Source organism: Sphaerodactylus townsendi, linkage group LG01 (genome assembly GCF_021028975.2).
Source record: "Sphaerodactylus townsendi isolate TG3544 linkage group LG01, MPM_Stown_v2.3, whole genome shotgun sequence".
Lineage (NCBI taxonomy): Eukaryota > Metazoa > Chordata > Lepidosauria > Squamata > Sphaerodactylidae > Sphaerodactylus > Sphaerodactylus townsendi.
Window position 1 is genome coordinate 122,573,396 of NC_059425.1, and position 19,967 is coordinate 122,593,362.

The following is a 19,967-nucleotide window of genomic DNA, read 5'->3' on the forward strand; positions in this document are numbered from 1 at the left end:
TGCTCCGCAGCCCTGCTGCAGTCGTTGGAGCGTTCCAGGGATGCCTTGTGCCATCAATCGCCAAGGTGCCATTTCTTCTGTCCCTGTGCCGCGTTCCCAGCCCTAGGGTCAGCCTGCTGGCTTCCTGGGTGGGTCTCGTTGCCCTGCTCAGGGTCAGCCTGCTGGCTTCTCGAGTGGGATGGGTCCTCTCTGGAGGTGGCTGCTCTGGTTCCCTCAGCAGAAGTTTTAGTAAACTTCTTGTGAGGTGATAATGATCCAGTCACCATCTTGACTGCAGAGAAAAAAAGCGGGAATCTCCTCTGTACAAGGAACCACCCCCAAAATTCTCCCCCTTAGATCCTAAAATCCTCTAAGAGAAGGAAAGGATAGACTTGGACAAAATATCTTAGAACACAACTAAAACTAACAGGAAAACAATAACAAACACTAGCACTAAGGGATCTATTAAAAAACCATGCTCTCCCTGTAGAGGCAGGAAATATACTGAGGGAAGATGGCTGCCGAGTCTCAAGAAGGAAGTGACAGAAAACTATTTCCTGCCTCCCTGACAGACAATAGGGTGATCCACAGCAAGATGTCTTCCGCCTCCAGGAGAACAAACTTTTTCCATGATGAAAAGTGTGAAATCCAAGTGTAGATCAAGATTTACACATGAACATTTACATGATATTTTAAGGGTGTTTGTCACAAACCTTTACTTGGACATTAATACCATGGCTAACAGAAATCAGCCTCAAAATCAACTGACTAGGTAAAAGGATTCCACAGTAAAATATTGTTCCAAATGGATTATGGTTAATTTAACATCTAGTCATGGACGTCTGAATGTTTACTTTTGATCTAATAAGTAGCTTAATAATTTTGTTTCATTTTAATTTAAGATATGGCCATCTTTAGATACTGGGCACTCCAATATGGCCCACATGTGCCAGAAGGTTGGGAACCACTGTTTTAGAGAGTTTCCTGTTTTAATTTGCTTCAGAGGGTGAATGGGGAAAGGGGGGTGACTTTCCCCTTCTAAGACCTTAGTTTTGTTGGGATGTTATGAAAAGTTTTTAAGGAAACAGGGCAACAAATTGAACCAACTCCTCTATTTGGAAAAGCTAGTTTATCAGCAAACAGATTTCCTGGTTCTGCACTCCCTTTCAAAATGCAACCCTTTCAAAAACAATCCCATTTCACAGATCAGCTGTCTTTGAGAGGGTAACTTTGAGCTGTCTTTGAGAGGGTAACTACAGCTTCCTATCTTGTCCATCCCTAAAACATGTGAATGACAATATTTTAGCTAGCATTAGCTGATTACATCTCCACCACCATTTGATCCAAAATATAATGCAATCCCTTTCCCCTTTATTTTTCAACAATAATTTTCTTTAATTGTTTGTTTTTGTGTTAAAACACAACAGCGCTAATAAAAACAAGATAAAACCGTTAATGAGCAAATGATTACACTTTTTGTGATTGGTGTAGTAAAACATTACTATGTTTTCCTGTTCTGTGGGGACAGACATTACAGAACTGCAGCTGGGAACACAGCGCTCTATTAAGAACTGGGTAGAACAGTGTTCTCAACCTGGGGGTCGGGACCCCTTTGGGGATCGAACAACCCTTTCACAGGGGTCGCCTAAGACTCTCTGCATCAGTGTTCTCCATCTGTAAAATGGATAAATGTTAAGGTTGGGGGTCACCACAACTGTATTAAAGGGTCGTGGCATTAGGAAGGTTGAGAACCACTGGTGTAGAACAACCATAATAAATCCACTTCCAGCAGGTTGTAGAACACGAATGCATCAGCAGTAAAGGAAACACCTTGGGCTACATTGGCTATGATGGCATAATGAATTCAGAAAGAATCAATACATTCCGATGTCTATTTGGTGACAGCCATTAGGAAATTAATTTATCTTCTATGACCATTCAGAAGCAAACAATATTATTTCAACAGCCATTTGGTTTCACATCAATCAATGATCTGGATTCAGTGCATTGAGAAACAATACCCAGCTCACTGGTTTTCTGACTTTTGCCTTTCCATATTAACTCATCTATCAAAGGATCTCTGCAATTCTGTACCTGAACTCTGCTACATGGCAGACAATTAGAAAGACCTCCGGCCCTTTCCTGGTGGGTTTCACTACTCCACTGCAGGAAGGTGCACCTAGAACATTTTTTGTGCCTGTGTGTTAATTTCTTCTGCATCATATTTGCTGTCAAGGAACCTGAGAACTGCACATAACACAGTAAAACAGCCCCTTCATCAGTTTAATAAAGTCCATGTTGTATTGTTATTATTTATGATTTCCAGTTACCAGGGGCACACATATTGTGTGCACCAAGTTGTTCCTGTAAAATTCCCACCTTGAGGTAGGATACCAATAACGTGCGCAGCATGAAGAACCAAAATGACCATGCCTGCTATGTTACTTGTGGTCTGACATGACAGGAGAAAAGCGTCCAGGTGAATCTCTCTTATTACTTGTAATGAATATAAGAAGAAAATGGAATAGTGGTTTAAAAAGCGAGATGCCAAGAATATGATTTTTCACACAGGCTCCATGACCATTAACATGATCATGCTCTGAAACAAGGCACTAATTGTTAAAATAAGAAATCACTCACAAAACAAAAGATATCCGGCAACCCTAATTCAGCAAAATATTGCCTCATAAAAAATAACATCACATTTCTAATGTTTACTGAGGTGTGGATGATGTAACAATAACATAAAAAGACAAACTGGAAACACATTTGAGGTGATGCATCCTGAATTTTAAAGAGTTCGGCAGGAAGAACAACAGTGCCTCCACATTACCTGCAGATTAAGATACATATGGATGTATGTAAAAATTTCTATGGAAGGGGGATAAAAAGAAGGTTTAGAATTTTGGTTCAGTGTGTAGGTGTGGTGGGTTACAATGGTCTCCACTTGCATTTAGCTCGCACACTGTAAATAATTCAGTTTGACAAGATTTTCCTTTCAGTTCGCCTTATTACTAAATTCTGTCCTCCCCCCCCCCCCCTTTTTTTTTTCTTCCTCTCCCCGCCTTGCAACAATCTGCGTTGCTTACATCACTGTAGTAGGATTTAAATAGCTATACAAACCATGTTTCTCCTGGAAACAAAACACCTGATTGGCCATTCCGGCAGCCAGACTCAACCTACCAACAGAGATAAGCCTGATCTTTTCAACCAATAGATGCACGATTTCTGTTGTTGCAGGAATCCAATGAAACGTCTGTCACTAAGGGAGGGAAATACATAGAGGCATAAAAGGTCTGTCATGTGTGTTATAATATTTTCATGCCATATCAGTGATTTTATTTTCGCTCTGATCTTTACCTCGTTTTAAAATGTAGATTAAGGAGATAATTGATTGATTCTTTCCACCGGTTGTTATTCTATAAGCAGATAATGGAACTTACTAGCAAAGTGATGTAGTACTATCAGGTTGTAAAAGGGGAGGGGGCGAGGTGCAGCGGATTTGCAGGAAATTATTGTAAGTACATTTTCTCCCTTGCTGTAAAGGATCCTTAGGGTAGTGGAATGCAGCTAAAAATCATGCTGAATATAGATCCAGTGTGACTTAAAACATTTTTCTTGGAGCGCTTATTGCTAATGATAGCTTGTGGTAAAGCAATCTGCTACGATGTAATAGTCTCACAGTGATTTCTAGTGCAAAGAAGAAGAAAAAAAGGTAAAGAATTATTTACATGGATACCTGTGTGTGTGTGTGTGTGTGTGTGTGTGTCTCTTTTATGTATTAAGAAAATTACGTGGAAATGGGAGGAGAGGTTAAGCTGTTCTGTATATCTATCCAAATATCTTGGATTATTATAAAATGAAGGACGAAAGTATTCATTTATTCAGGGATATGACAGAATCCATGTTTCTGTTTTGGCTTGATATTCTCTCTTCATGTTTTGTACATAAAGAAAGCTTCAATACCTGGAGAAAAGCAGTATGGAGCAAATGTCTTAATCCAGAGGTATGAACAGATGCTTTTTAGTTTCTAATCTGGCAATGGCAAAACAAATTCACATTATGATGAGTCCAAACAGATATCTGACACAGTGCTGCAGCTCAAGCAAATGATGCTGTCGTAAAAGCACTTTTACCAGTTCTTCACATCCAAAACCAATCCACAGTGCTGAGATCTTTACATAAAACAGAATAGCCAGCCAGAGCAGTAAAGGAGAGAGAGACCGAAATTGGGAGTTTATGGGGGAGGGGGGAAACAAGCAGGATTTACAACCCAGAAATGCAGAATGGATGTATATAACATTGCAGCCAAATCTAGTCTGAGAGGGATCTGCCCTGCAATCCTAAACAGAGTTGCTGTTTTCTAAATCTGTCGATGCCAATGGAATTAGAAGGGCATAATTCTGTTCAGCATTACACGTCTTCCGAGGAAAGTTTCTACTTGCCTCTGTTATGGTTTCTAGTGTCCTCCTTCTGCTAATTCTGGGCCCATTGTCAAAGCAAACATAAAAAAATTATTCTCAACACTTATTAAATATCCTTTAGATCTACATAATAAAGCTAGATATCTGTTAATTAGTATAGTAAAAAATCAAATTGCTACAGCACTGTGGTATTTCTTCTTTAAGACTTTATGGACACTTTACACTCTTGGAGTATAGAGTGATATGCATTTTTTCTTTTTTCCTGTAAGCCCAAGGGGACTGCATTGCTCTAGGAGTCCTAAGACCAAGGGGGCTGCTTCGGAACAGAGTAGCAGTTCTTTTTAAAAATGGAGAGGATACAGGTGAGACTATTTGACTTTGTTCCTGTACTGACCAACATATTTCCAGATATGATGGAACTATTTCCCAGCAAAGGATAAGTTTACTGTTTAGAACCATTTCCCAGTAATGATTATTTATCTTGTATTGCTTTTCTTAACTAAATGCTTAGATTAAATTGTGTTTTTCCTTGAATTATTATTTTTTTAGGATTTTTTCATAGAAAACAGGTTGTTGGGAGTATCCCCACCAGTTTGTCATAATATTTATCAAATTGCTCTTGTGTGTGGCTTGGAGCTGAACAAAATGAGCGTGAAACACCACAGAAATCCAAAATCAGTTACTGAGTGTGAGAAGGTTTGAATTGGAAGAACTTCTTTTTCAAGATTATGGATCCATTACAGTGATGGTCCTTAATTTTATGGAGAGTGGGATCAAGGTGACAGCAACAGCTTACTATAAACCCTGCTCTAGATAACACATTTATGTCATCATTAATAATTCTCAAAATAATATTAATTATCACTTGCAACAACATTTTAAGGACTCCTGTACTTAAGTACAAAAATGTTAGAATTACTTGAAGCCAAGTGAAGGGATTTGAGTGATTTAGGTTTAAGGAGAGATAAAATGTTTGTGCCTCGAAAAGACAACCAGGCTGCACTTTTAATCGCAGTTAGGATTGAACATTGGAAGTTGTGCTGTTGAGTAAACATGCTTGGAATCAAGATGAGTCTCTATTCCTTCCCAGGAGAGTTTTTATACTGAGAGTATTGCAACCACTGCATGCATTTAGCGATAGCTCACCAACATGAACAATGTCCCGTGACCCAGGTATTTAGAAGATAAATTCCTGTGTGCTATGACTTCTAGATATCCTACATCATCTTTGTTTCCCGTCTCTGCAATTACAACCTCATGCCAACTACTTTGGGAACAGAAAAGGAAGAACAGCATAGAGTGACCCATAGTATAAGTTGGGCTCAGCTAATTGTTGCTGGGTATTGATTTTCTTTCTTTTCATCTTTTTTAAAAAAGGCTACCTAAAGCCATATTTTTGGGGTAAGTAATATGTTAACTTTACAACAAATATAATCATCTTAAACTGCTTATGTAAAGCTGTAACCTTGTGTAAAAAAGTGTTAAAGCAATATGCAATATTTTAAAAAGTTATACAAAAACAATAGTGAAAATGTCTTAAAAACTTAATGAATAAGTTACAGCTAACAGCCCATGAAAGACTTCTTGTGGATGGAGATGGCAACAAATTAAAAAGGAGGAGTGCACACCTTTTCCTAAAAATAGAAAGTATTTCTCAGCTCCTCTGGGAGTTTACTCCATTTATATAATGAATTTTAATATCAACCAGCTTATTTGCAAATACATAAAAAACTAATTTTTAAAAGGCTTATTGTGGTTCCAAGACTTTTATCATATAGACTGGACATGATGCAATAAACCTAATTTAAGCTAACCGTTTTTTAAAAAAGACTTCGGAGCTACATAGTAGCTTTGGCAAAGATGAGAATGCTGGCACCCATGGTCAGTCTGACGCATGACATTGAGACACCAAGAAAGAGATGGTTTCTTGTATATTAAAAACCCAACCTTTTAAACAGAAAAAGATATGTCTAGTGACCTAATGAGAGAGGCCCCTGGAAATTAACTGTCTTAAAATGGCTTCTCAAGGTCCTGTCTTGTGTTAGCACTCAACAGACCTCAATGTGTCATTACAAAGAGGGGGTCCCTGAAGATGACCTTGGTGTATGTAGTCTCTTATGGGAGAAAACAGTCGTTTTCCTGGACTATAAGGCTTTATAGATGAAAAACAGCTATTTGAATTGGGCCCATAAATAAACTGGGAGCCATGTAAATGACTATGTATTATAATCATATGCTTCAGCAAACTACACGACTCTTATAGCCATATTCTCTAACAGTTATAATTGCTGATCACTTTCCAGCAATAGCCCCATGTAGAGCAGGTTACAGCATAGCAACATTCTCTGGAAATTGTGTAAATTCTCTCACTTCTGGTGTTGATGTTTTGCCTTTTAAAGCTTACTGGGAAACCTTGGGCAAATCACACACCCTCAGCCTAGCTAGCCTATCTCACAGGGTTGTAGGAAAGATAAAACAGAGTCGAAGACAACAATGTAAGCTGCTTTGGGTCTTCATTGTGAAGAAAGGGATTAAGTTAATAAAGCAAATTACCTGGGGCAGATTGAGCAATGTACTTATATGTATTGTGCAAAATTTAGCCACAAAATGTGATAGGAGGGAACCTGTACTGAAATTTCAAGATCAGAAATTGGAGTGTATCCTAAATCTTAAGACCAAATGCATGTAAAAACTATCCTGTGGTAATTTAATATTGATAGCGTACAGTGTCTAAAATGGCAAACAAATTAGGACTACTTGTGATGTGTACTTTACAACCCTCTAATAAATAATATTCTTGCATTAGAGTTGCCATCTTCTTGCTGGGGGATTTTCCACCTCCAGCTACTGTTGCCCGCTGCAGTGTGAGGGAATGTGAGTAGTGTGAGGGAATGCCTAGTGCAGGGGTAGGGAACCTGCGGCTCTCCAGATGTTCAGGAACTACAATTCCCACCAGCCCCTACCAGCATGGCCAATTGGCCATGCTGACAGAGGCTGATGGGAATTGTAGTTCCTGAACATCTGGAGAGCCGCAGGTTCCCTACCCCTGGCCTAGTGAAAGGGGAGTTGATTGGGATCCCTAGTGTGATGATGTCATTTCCAGTATAGCCCAGAAGTAATATTGTTGTACTGGGTGATGCTCTATGATTAAACCATAGAGATATAGGTTTATGCTGGAGCATCACCCTGCTATGATGACATGACTTCCAAGTCACACCAGAAGTGGTTATTGCACTGGTCAGGAAGATCTCATGTTCCCCATTTTTTACTAGTTGCCTTGCCTGGCAGCCATAAACAGTGAAGTGATTTAAAATTTTGTAAGCAATGTATTTATGTTGCCCTTGAAGCTCCCAAGTAAATAAATTCTGTTTTTTCCCAATTATGAGAAGAATCTCCGGCTGATTCCGCATGGGCCAAAAACAGCAGTGTGAAAACGGTGTGAAAACAGTATAAACCCTTTTACACCGTTTTAAACCCCTTTACACCATTTTCACACCATTTTCACACTGCTGTTTTTGGCCCATGCGGAATCAGCCTCCTTTTGGCCAGAGTCTCTTGGTTTGGAGCTAGGAAATGAGAATTAAAAAATACAATTAGCAAAAAACAACAGGTCCTCAGTACAGACAGAGATTTACTTCATACTTTGACCTATGGTAGACAATTCTGATAAAATTGCAAATTTAATGTTAAAGCTACATCTTTCAACAATTAATCCAGCTTTGATAACATTATTACTGGTATTCATTTTCCTCACTTTAGTATACCCCAGTTCAGATTTTGGACTTTTGTGATTCAGCTGCCTTCCTTAGCAATTCAAATTAAGAACTTGAGTGATACCATATTGGGAGGAGGGAGTTGATATAAATTTGTGGAATGCTCAAAATGAGTGCAGAGACTTGGATCCCATGGAGGATTTTTGTGGGTGGGGGGGAATGATTTTTACTGATTGCCCCTGCTTCTTGTCATCTGAGTTTCCCCATGCTTTCCCTGGAGGCAGTGTTGTGGGGATATTTTGAGGTGCAGTGGGAGGACAGAGGCTGGGAAGGTGTGCTACGTGGACAGAAATGTATCTGTCAAAATCCATCTGCAGAAACCACTCAAAATCCACAGTCTGTTTTTATATGCTTTGGGATATTGAATAAACCAAACAGATTTTTGTATGTTTCGATGAATTACCTCCACTACATGTTTATCTCTCTCCTTTGATACTCTTTTGTTTTCATATCATTATATGCATATATAAACCACATGGACAAATCAGGGTGCTTTTTTGATATTCAGTAAAGTTTTTATTTTTTCCCAGTGGCATTGCATTATATCATGAAAGTCCTCTAGACTTAGAGAGTCAGATGGATTTCTTGCAAAATATGAAACACCATTCAAGAAAAAAAATAACTTTGTTCTTCATCTTTAAAATGCAAATTTTAAAACTCCCACAATGTTTAGACTGATAAAGAATAAACATTTATGACAAGGTTGATTTTACTCTTCTGTGACTATACAATGGACCTTGTTGTAATCCAACAATTTACATGAAAAAATGGGATTCTGCACTGTACATTCATACATTTTTGTACCATAGTTTTACATTGCTGCAAACATTTTTAATCTGACCCTGCAGTCTTTAGGTGAATGCTCCTGTAAGAAAACTCCTTTGATATTTGTTCAATTCATACAGTTCTTCTGAAACAACTTCCAGTCCTTTGGGATCTATTTGTGTGACTTGGTTTCCATCATCCTTTTTTTCACGCAGTCATTTAAACTCTCTAGCTCCAATTTTGAGCAACCTGGGGTATAAACATTAAATTATTATTTTCACTATTGCAGTTATTCTGTTTGCGTAATTTCTTCTTTACAGAATTCTTAATTTCTCATCTTTATTACCTAAAAACAGAGACTTCTCAATGGTCTTTATTTAAAAAATCCTAGCTTGCCTTTCTTCTTTGAAAAGTTCAAGGCACATTTGCAAAAATAAAATATAATAGAACATTATAAACACTGTACTAATTAAGGGATCAAAAGTAATAATAACAGTAAAGTAAGACAGAACTATCCCAACAGGAAAGTAAAAATTATGTCAATTAATGTTTTTGGGAAAACTTAACAAGAACTAATGCAGAGATAGCTGTGTTGTGTGATGTGAATGTATGACATCTTGCACAGAGGCCAGAGGTGTCTTGGGGAAATACAGCGGGATGCAGTGAACACAACTGGCAGGATGGAAAGCTGCGAGCTAGACATTCTCCAACAAGAAGAAACATTTTCCTCTCTCAAAGTCAGTGTAGTTTTACATATGGTAAATCTGCAAGACGGGTTTTCCAGACGACAGAGCAAATGATGTACATCAGATGCTCAATACAATCACTCTGGTCCTGATGCAAGCATAATATTGATACAGACAAGCCCTTCATTTTCAGAACAGCTTCTATTAACTTTAACTAATACTTACCCACTGCCTATAGATCTCAGCTTCTTACACTGTATGTTTTTGGTTTTGTAGTATGCAGTAGGGAGTCCAAACACTTGAGTGTGTGTCCATATAGCACCAATATACAGTGTTTCCTTTCCTGCATTTTCTATAAATCTTATACCTGCTTGTGCTGGGTATGTGAAAACTTATATTTTTTCAAGAAGCCACACAAAGTTGGTCTTGACTGAATGCAATAGATGTTTTGTTAATCTAGTATCCTCACTCAGACATACAGAAAGGAAATCTCGGTCGTTTTTGAAATGTACTCAGTTGTACATCATAAAGAAAAGAAGGAAAGGACTATCCTCAAATCCTTTTTCTGGAAGAATACTTCACCATTGTATCTGTTTTGTAATTTACACTGTAAATATCAGGCATAAACATATAACAAAAGTAGAGAATATGTATGATTATATACCCATTAACAGCATCCTTTGGGGTCATGGAGTAAACCATAATAGAACACCTCACTTCCCCTTTCTGCACCTCATATAGGTGCAATAAGTGACTTGGATTTCCTAGAGGTTGTTCAGTGAAACATCATTATCAATATACAGTTATCTGTACTAAGTGTTAATAAAGTCAGATGTAGTTTTTGATATAACCATTAGAATAACTGGTATAAAATTGGTAGCGATATTTATTGTAATTGTTTAAAATAACCCTGATTTAGATGATCTACAGAATACTGCTTGATTTGAAGACTAAATTGTTCTCAGGCTTGGTGGAGATCTAAGCTGCAATGCTGGTAAAATGCAAGTATCAGAATGATCACGCTTGGCATCGCAGGTTGAACTGAGATCATTTGAAATATCTCTTATTGATCTCGTGCTGATACATGGTATTCCATTTGAGATTAGCTGAAGCGACAAACACTTGTTTCTTTTATGGCTAATTTTTTTAGCTAAATTATGGCTTTATTTAAGCTAAATACTTTATTGTTTGCTTTATAATGTAAGCATTTGATATCTGGACTGTTCTATCTGTCCCCTCCCACCTTATATAACATCTATCTACATCCCTGTTTTTAAAAAATCACCCTTGTAAGAATTACGTTTGAACTTTTTATTTGCTGTTAGTATTCCTATTGAGCAAAGGTAAAATAAACCAAACAGTACTTCCTAATGGGGCGTCAGTGTTGTGTTACCTGGTAGAGTGCTTTGCTGATCCCCCACCCCCACCCATGAGAAGCATAAAGAATTCTGTTGTAGTCGGGTCGTGTAAAAACTTTTGGTCCTGCAAAATATATTACTTAATGATGATGGTCAGATGATGATGTAGAAATAGCAAATATTGCTTCCAAAAACAAGCGTTTCAGGGATCTTATTTTATTTTAAGGTTGTCCTATATATTATATAAACAGGAAGACATTTTCTTAATCCTTTTATTAAAAGATGAAGTTGACATAAGAAATGAGGCACAATTAAGAAGAGTACTTCATATTCATTTTTTTAGATCAGTCATAATGATTGCTCATTCTTAAGACATTGCAGGTATCTCCTTGGTAATTGTTTTCATAATCATAGATGTTCTGGCTTGAACAGGACTCCAGGATGAAGGTATTTTAAGTTTTTCATTATGTAGCTAAAGGTCAAGTTCTGTCTCACTGTTAAATACAAGGATTCCTTCAATAAAACGTAATTTTGTGGAGCAGAATTTTCATTTCATTTTTTTCTAAAGATTTTTAAGTACAGTAATTATTTTTACTCTTGATTACATCCATCCTTTGGGTGATCTTTAAAGTATATTCTGCGTTTTAAGAATATATTAATTTATTGACTGTATTAGATTACATATGAATTTTGATTTGGTGTATAATCATTTTCAACATGCTCCAGTAGTACCACAACAAGAAGGCTGTATTCCAGACAGGCATAAAGCAAACAGAAAATGTTACGGCTGAATATATATTATTTTTCCTATTGGTTTGTCTGAAGCTGATTCTTTACACAGTGGTAGAATTTGTATTTAACAATGAAGTTTTCAGTCCAAAATGGCAAAGTGGTGGGCCAGATTCAAATACGAGTGTTAGAAATTGTTTCTGAATGCATCTTTAAGCATGATTAAGTCAGAAGATGTTCAGATTTTAACTTAAATGCCATTTGAGCAGAGCAGTTCTGCAGCAATGGACTGAATGTTTACAAACCAAAGGGGAAACATCTGACCACATTGATTGTACTGTATTCAAACATCCTGCTGATATTTTAATGTAATGTGTCCATATTCTATGTCACAGACTCGGTGCGTATAAGCTAGGGCATTTGTAGAATGATGTACAATAATATGATACTGCTCATATGTCCATATAAGCATTAAACAGGTTTATAGACATATTACTTATATGAACTGCTTTCAAAGTCTGCAGCGTTTATTTCCCTGAAAAGCTAAAGAAACCAGGAAAGCAGGACAAATAAATGTGAACCATTTCAAGAGGATGACGAGTGAGCTTATTTTAAGAGCTTTTTGTAACATGACAGTCTGATAATCTGAAATTCTAATGAAAGCTTTAGTTACTTTTAACTGTTCCAAAAAAGTACTTCACCACTTTTTTGTTGGTAACATTAATTCTACAGAAGACATTTGATGATAACCGTTGCTCAATGTATCAAATGATATATTTCCTTGAAATAAACACATCTGCACTTTCGTGGCATTTATAGTACTTTTACGACTGGATTTCATTTTTGGAAACGTTCCATGGACGTCCAGGGTATATAGCACCATATAGCACAGAACAATCACCCAAGCAGTAAAGCTGGAAAAGAAAAAGACTGCTATTTATGTCTTATTGTTCCAAAATCTTTTGAAATAATTTAGAAATATTTTGATTTGCAAATTATAATAATTTGAGGTCATACTCCCCTAGATTTGTAATGTCAATTTCCATTGCTATTTATGGTTATGAATGTGCTACTCAAGTGTTACATAACCATGACGAGCGTTGTATACCTCACGTATTTCCGTTTACCCCTAGATTTAATTTAAATTAAGGCAAAGGAGTATAGCTGCTTAATATTAATACACATTATTCTAATCATATATCAGTTTTCATGAAAACATATTGGCTGGATGACTAAAACGATGATTAAGTAAATTGGGCAACATTATCAACTAATTGGTTTGCAACCAAGAAACCTTCTATCTAATGCTGTTAGATAGAATAGATACTGTTATAACACTGTTTACTTACTAAACTATAATGTTACCTATTAATATTGTGCCTAGATTTTGAAACTTTAATATGTTTTGCTTCTTATGCCTATCAGGCAGTCTTCAGTTTTTGACTCATCTTGCCAGTGAAAATAATTCTTTAAATGATTTAATTTATGCAATGGGTGCTGGAGCAAAACTGTTACATATAAAGTTACATAAAATTGGTTGTGTCCTACTGTGTTTACAGTAAATTGAATCCATAACAGTGTGTTACAGTGCTAAGTTAAACTCACACCTATAGGTGGCTGTCTACTTTCACTATTGGAATTTCAGACTTCCCGTTCACAACGTGCCAAAGTTGTACACTGAAATTATACTGGTGATGCATTGACATGCATGATGGTAAGGGACTGAAAGGTTTTGCACTGATGAAACGCACAAGAAAGCGAACCTTGCCATTGGGGAAGGCAGGTTTTAAATATTCTGTCTTCACTCAGATTTGTTGTGGTCATTTGAAACATAGTCAGTATCACTAACAAATTGGTAGCATTTTATAGATATCTGACAAATGATGAAATGTGATTTTAGGTATGCATTGTGGGTTGTTTTAATTCAATTGTTTTAATTCAGCTAGCAATTTAAATGATAAAATAATTAAAAATGAAGATATCCCAGCAGTTTTAAAACACTGAGATGAGGCACAGACAACTAGTGTCTGCAGTTTTATAAGTAAACTTGTTATTGGTGGTGATGTATATTGGTACTATTGTTAATCAACCTCAGTAACTTTGCCATTCTTATCATAGACTGGAATTAACTTTATAATTCCAGATTAGCTTTAGCTTAGTTACTCCATCATGAAATTTGCCCCATTCCATTCTAAATGTTTATGTGCTGCAGCATAAAATAATAGGGCCACTAGTTATCTCAGTCCACTACAAACAGATTTTGTGTAAGAGGAGGAGTACAAAAACATGGCAGACCATGAAAGTTCCTCTTTAGAGAAATTCTCTCCAGAGGTAAAACACCTATTTATGCAATTATAATAGGATTCTACATATGCTGGTGAGAGTTCATCAGTTCTTCCTCACATGCATTATACCACACTGAATGTACCACTCTGGTCCATTTTTTTCTTGGGCCGTGCTCCAGTTTGCATGGGGAAAGAGTGTTGCCTTCCATACTCACAATATGTCTGGTAGAACATGCTACAGTTCTTGGCCTGACATCCTTTAATTCCTCTCTTCCTTTGGAGAAAAGTATCCTGTGGATCAGGCCTTATCACATACAGGCATCCATAGTGTTCATGTCTAACATGATGTCTTGTACAGGCATGGGAAGGGGAAATTTACTCCTCTCACTCAAACTGGAGTGTCTGCCTATATTAACTGTGCAAATTATTAAGTTCATGACAATAAAACTATGAATTAATTATACTATTTGTCCAAATTTATTATCGGATATATTTTGGATAGTTGCTAGGAGTTTCATTGTCTGCCCAGAATTCTAAAGTTAACATCGATAAGATGGAAAGGGCAGGACAGAGCAAAGGGTAAAAAAGTGATTGTTCTGGTAACAGAAAGCATGGAAGAGATGAGGGCACAGTGATTTCCGGTGATTGGAAATCCAAGTGATTTTGGCAGTGTCATAATGAATTAGTAAATTCCTACTACAAAATATCAAAGTCTTGATCAAAACATGGAAATTTGGAATTAATTTTTATTCCTTTTGTTAAGTCTAAAAAAGCTGTCTTTAACATGCACATAGTTGTAATCTGATCTCAGTATTTCAGTAAATACTGTTTGTGATTTAAATACCTGAAACTAGAAAGGAAAGCAACCATATTTTTGTTTGATTATTCCTAGCACCTGTGAGCATTGGTTGCAGAGATTTGTAAGTTTTGTCAGAGATGCATAGAAAGAGTTGCTATTTAGAGCCGATGTTTCCTCTTTCAATTTTAGTGGGATTAAATATGACGCTTTTGTGGGAATTTTGTTTTTGCAGAATATGTAAAGATGCAATGCAATGTGTAAAGATGCAATGAGAGTACCACCAAAACTGTACATGAAGGACAGCTATTCTTTTTCAGGCCATTGACATTTCTGAAACTGCACATGTGTCTACTTAATGCCATAGAGACCTTTGTGAAAATTAAAATTTGACCATAATTATTTAATTGGATAAATCATATCCCTTCTCTCACTACTGCAAATGTATTGGTTTTGTCTGAAGGGGAAAGCACTTCAAGCTGTTATCTAGAGCCGTTGCCTTAGTGCAACTGAAAAATGGATAAAACCAGCACAGGTAATGATTTTCTTCATGGCCAGCTAAAACATGAGTGCACACAAAATAAATATTTCAACATTTGCTTGATTTTCGAAATGAACACTCCCCCTCCCATTCCATATTCTGCTGTTAATTTGCACATATACAAAGAAGGCAAGTGAAAAAAAATATCTAGATTTACAATCTAACATCTATGTTGGCAATAATGCTTAGGCTACCAGTTACATCACTTGAAAGACAAAGGAAACATTTTAACCTCAATTGTTCTATATTGTTAAGTAGGTTCTTGCATGTGCCGATAGGTTATAAATCTAGGTCTCTCTTTATGCGCTTCTGGCTGCAATCCTAAACACAATTAGTAGTCACTCAGTGGGATCTACAGCTGAGTAAATACGCGTATGGTTGGGATTCTCTAATAATGTATATGATATATATTAATTATATTAAAAGGGAATGTTCCTGCCTGAAGGCTTATAGCTTCAATTTTTAAAAAGTACATAACCTGAATTTGCATGCACTTTGCTGCATTTCAGCCAAGTATAATGTGATATGCACTGTGTCTGTGTGTTTTTTTGGGGGGTTTATAGTAGGAAGAAGCCCAGCCACTCCGGTGTGTTCATGTAGTACCAATGTTTAGTGTTTATTTTTTTTATAGTTTTTTTACATCTTTTGCCTGCTTATGCTGAGTATCTGAAAGCTATATATTTTCAAGAAGCTACTCAAGCTTCATATCGACTGGGTGCAATAGATGCATTTCCACTATTTGTAATGAAAGAGGGATTAAACAGTTGGTCTCCTTGCGACTTTTCCTTTGGACCCCAAGGCACCCTTTCCCATTGCTTTAAAGATTCATGGAGATTTCAAGGTAGGTTTGTTCTATAGCTGAACGCTGTGAAGTACCCTACTTGATGAGATATCATAATCAAAATGGAGATCACTGTATTCCCAGGTTACATAACAGCTGTAACAAGGGCAAAGTGCTGGAAGCCGAGGAGCACGCACGCGCGCACACACACAGACACACACGCACACACGTATTTGCCTCACCAAGTCTACCTCTTGCTGCATTCCTTCAGTAAGAGTGAAGTGACGCTAAGACTTATGGAACTTACTATCAGTCCTGGGTGCTTGCAGGCTATCAGCTCCTTCGTTTATCGTTCTTAGCCTGCTTGTTTTTCCAGACTTGAGCCAAGATCCTCTCTATGCTCAAGCTAGAGGGTTTTCTTCCCCACAGGATCTTTTCTGGGGCAAAGCCCATAGCTGCCTAATGCAAAAGTACAGAATCGGGGCAAAGCATATTAAAATAAGAAAAGACTGACAGGCTAGATCAGGGATAGGGAACCTGCGGCTCTCCAGATGTTCAGGAACTACAATTCCCATCAGCCTCTGTCAGCATGGCCAATTGGCCATGCTGGTAGGGGCTGATGGGAATTGTAGTTCCTGAACATCTGGAGAGCCGCAGGTTCCCTACCCCTGGGCTAGATCAATGGTTTCTTAAGGAATTTGTTGACCAATCAGACACACTCAAGAGTAGCAGATCACTTTAGCTAGAAATATGGTGAGGAAATGGTTTTTTGTTTATTCTTCTGTAATCAAAGATATGAGTGTGCCCCATTGTATAATTACTTTCCCACCAGATGTTGTTCATAAAGGCTGCAATTATAAGCACACTTACTAGTGAGTCAACCCTACTGAGCTCAGTTGGGCTTTGGAGTCAACAATATGCTTAGGTTTGTACTGCCAAACTGTCTGCCCTTCCCTCATTAAAGTGCCTGGAAGATTCCCCCCCCCCCTCTATTTTTCCATGTACTTCTTTGGTTTCTTGGGGCAGAGGTCTAACTTTTAAAGTTTTTCTGGTGAGTTTTACACTGCTAAGCACCACGTTCATTTATGGTTGTCACCAGCCTATGAGATGGTAGGCTTTTGAAATAGGAAAGTAGGCAAAATGCACGCAAAATTTACAATCTGCCATTTTTTTTCTTTTAGAAAACTTGCTTCAGTGGTTGGAGTGCTGACAGAACAATGTGCAGGATTCTTACAGTGCGTTCCTGTGCAGAGTTGTTCCAAAAGTCCACTGAAGTTAACGGGCTTAGACTGAGCAATTCTACATAGGATTGCACTGTCAGATGGAGCTTCTCCTAACCCAGGTTCTTTCTGACTTGTCAAGCTGCACACTACAGATTCTAAGCATGCTTAGTTGAGAACAAAATCTACTGATCTCAGTTTACTTCCAAATAAATAAGCATATGACTGGCTTATTAACAAAGCTTATTACTATTGTGTATGTAAGAATTAAGTGCAAAATAAGGGAGAAATAAGCCTAAGAGTGGTATTATCAAGTGGTCAGAGGGCTGACCAAGTGGATAAAGATGATTGAGCACAAGACCACTGAACTCAGGTAAAACACTCTTGTTAATGTAGTCATGTTTGCTATCATTTGTTTCCTTAAAGTAAACAAACCAAGGTTCCCATCTTTCTTCTTATTTTTCATAAGGTATTTTCCTTATCCTATGAGCTGCCCGATCCATACTGGAGAAATATTGGACCTTTTCCTTCCAGTCCTCCAGAGTTGGTATCTTATCAGTTTTCCATACTCTTGCAAGCACAATTCTTGCCGCTGCTGCTAGATGAAAAAACAGATGATGATATTTTTTCGGCAGCTCATTCCCAAATAAAGTTGGACTTACCAAATCTATAATACTCTGGAAAGTAAATTGCTGACCAACAATTCGTATTACCTGCACATGTATTTCCTGCCAATAATTTTCCACCATACTACAATCCCACCACATGTGTATGAATGTGCCAATTTCTCGCAAACATTTCCAGCATCTATCAGAGTTGTTTTTATTTATTTTATACAGTTTCTTTGGCGTTATGTAAGTCCTATACATCATTTTTAAATTGTGTTCCCCCAGATCGGTGTTTGAGGTGTGATAATATATACTCTTCCAGTATGAATTCCACTGTTCCATCATTATAATATTTCCATGCTCTTGTGCCCACTCAACCATACATTGTTTCACTACCGCTTTTTCTGTCTTCTGTTCTAGTAGCAGTTGATAAAATTTGCTGATTATCTTTGTGCTGTTTGTCATTAACAATCTATCTAGCTCACTCCATGTGACTGAGAGACCTCCTGCAGAAATGTCACTTTCCAATAGTCCTTTCAGACGAGCATAATTATGTAACTTGCATTCATGGCCACCAATCATTATATTATCTCTATTTTTAAGAGTTATTACACCTAGCCTAACTTCTACCAAGTCTTTATATCTCAGCCAATTCCTAAAATTATTTCTGTCTTTCATTTGGTACGATTCCATTCTTGAAATCCATATAGGTGTTTTTGTATAAAAGATTTTCCTGTACCTTGTCCATATACTAAGCAATGCTTTTCTGACATAATGTCGTGACATTTCATAATTCATTCTTTTGGTCCTATCGCTTCCTGGCCATAGATAGTAATGCCATCCTTTTTTCATACCATACCCTTCCAAATTAAGCAATGATTCTTCTTCCAGTCTTACACAAGATTTTATCCACAGCAAGGCTGAAGAATCGTGGTATAGCTGCATATCTGGGAGACTATAACCACCTCTTTTCTTGGTGTCTATATATTTAACCCTCTTGCATCTACTTCCCCACACAAATTTAACAATTTCTTTTTTCCATTCCTCAAAAATTTTATTTGACGTTACAAAAGGTAAGCATTGGAATAGGAAGTTCAATTTTGGTAACACCACCATCTTCACTACTGATATTCTTCCATACATTGATTTTGTCATTTTTTGCCAGTTGATTAAACTACTTTTTATTTCTTTCCATACTTTGCCATAGTTGTTCTTGATCAATTGTTCATTTTTACTCTCTAATTCAATCCCTAAGTATTTCACTTTCTTTACTATTTGTACTTTAGTGAGTTTCTCTATATTCTCCTTCTTTCTTGTTTTGTTTGAGGTTTGCAATGCTTCAATGTATTTTCAGTTTTTTGTTTTATTCATCTGCTTGAGTCCATAGATCATATATCCTGTAACCCTCAATCATGGTTAGTGCTTTAGATAATGTTTCATTGGAGTTTTGCATAAATAGTACCACATCATCTGCAAAAGCTCTTAGTTTATACAATATCCCCTTTATTGATTTCTCTGCTCTAATCACATTTAGTAATATTTCTAGCGTTAATATATAGAGTAACAGTGAAAGTGGACAACCTTGTCTTGTCCCTCATTCAATTTTAAAACTGTCTGTGTAATTATAATTGATCCTCACTTCTGCTTCTTGATCTCTCTCTATATTACAAATTGCCTTGTAAAAGTTCCCTACTATCTCCATTTCTTCCATCACAATCTGCAAAAAGTTCCAATTTACTTGATCAAAAGCTTTTTCAGCATCTATAAACATAAGAATTAATTTATTCTTTCGTTACATATTTCTTAACACATTTTGTAGGTTAGGAAACTGATTGCTGTGCTTGAGTGTTATTAATGTGGAAGGGTTAAAGATGGGGATAAAGTTAGCATTAGTTTGTGCTGGCTCTAGCTACCATTTGCTACCCTCTGCTCTACCAGGCTCCTGGGGCACCAGCCACTGCTGCAGCCTAGCACTGAAAAGTCAAATTTTATGTGGTATTGTGTATGTTTGTGGCTCTCTGT

The 19,967-nt window shown here is 37.1% G+C and overlaps 1 long non-coding RNA gene across 1 annotated transcript in view; it reads left to right on the top strand.

Moving 5' to 3' along the window:
- Window positions 1-3,216: 3,216 nt before the first annotated feature.
- LOC125430863 overlaps window positions 3,217-19,967 on the top strand; it is a 65,654-nt gene continuing 48,903 nt past the window's right edge. The window contains exon 1 of the long non-coding RNA XR_007244239.1: window positions 3,217-3,273. This is a non-coding gene — a long non-coding RNA (uncharacterized LOC125430863). The remainder of the gene's footprint in view (window positions 3,274-19,967) is intronic.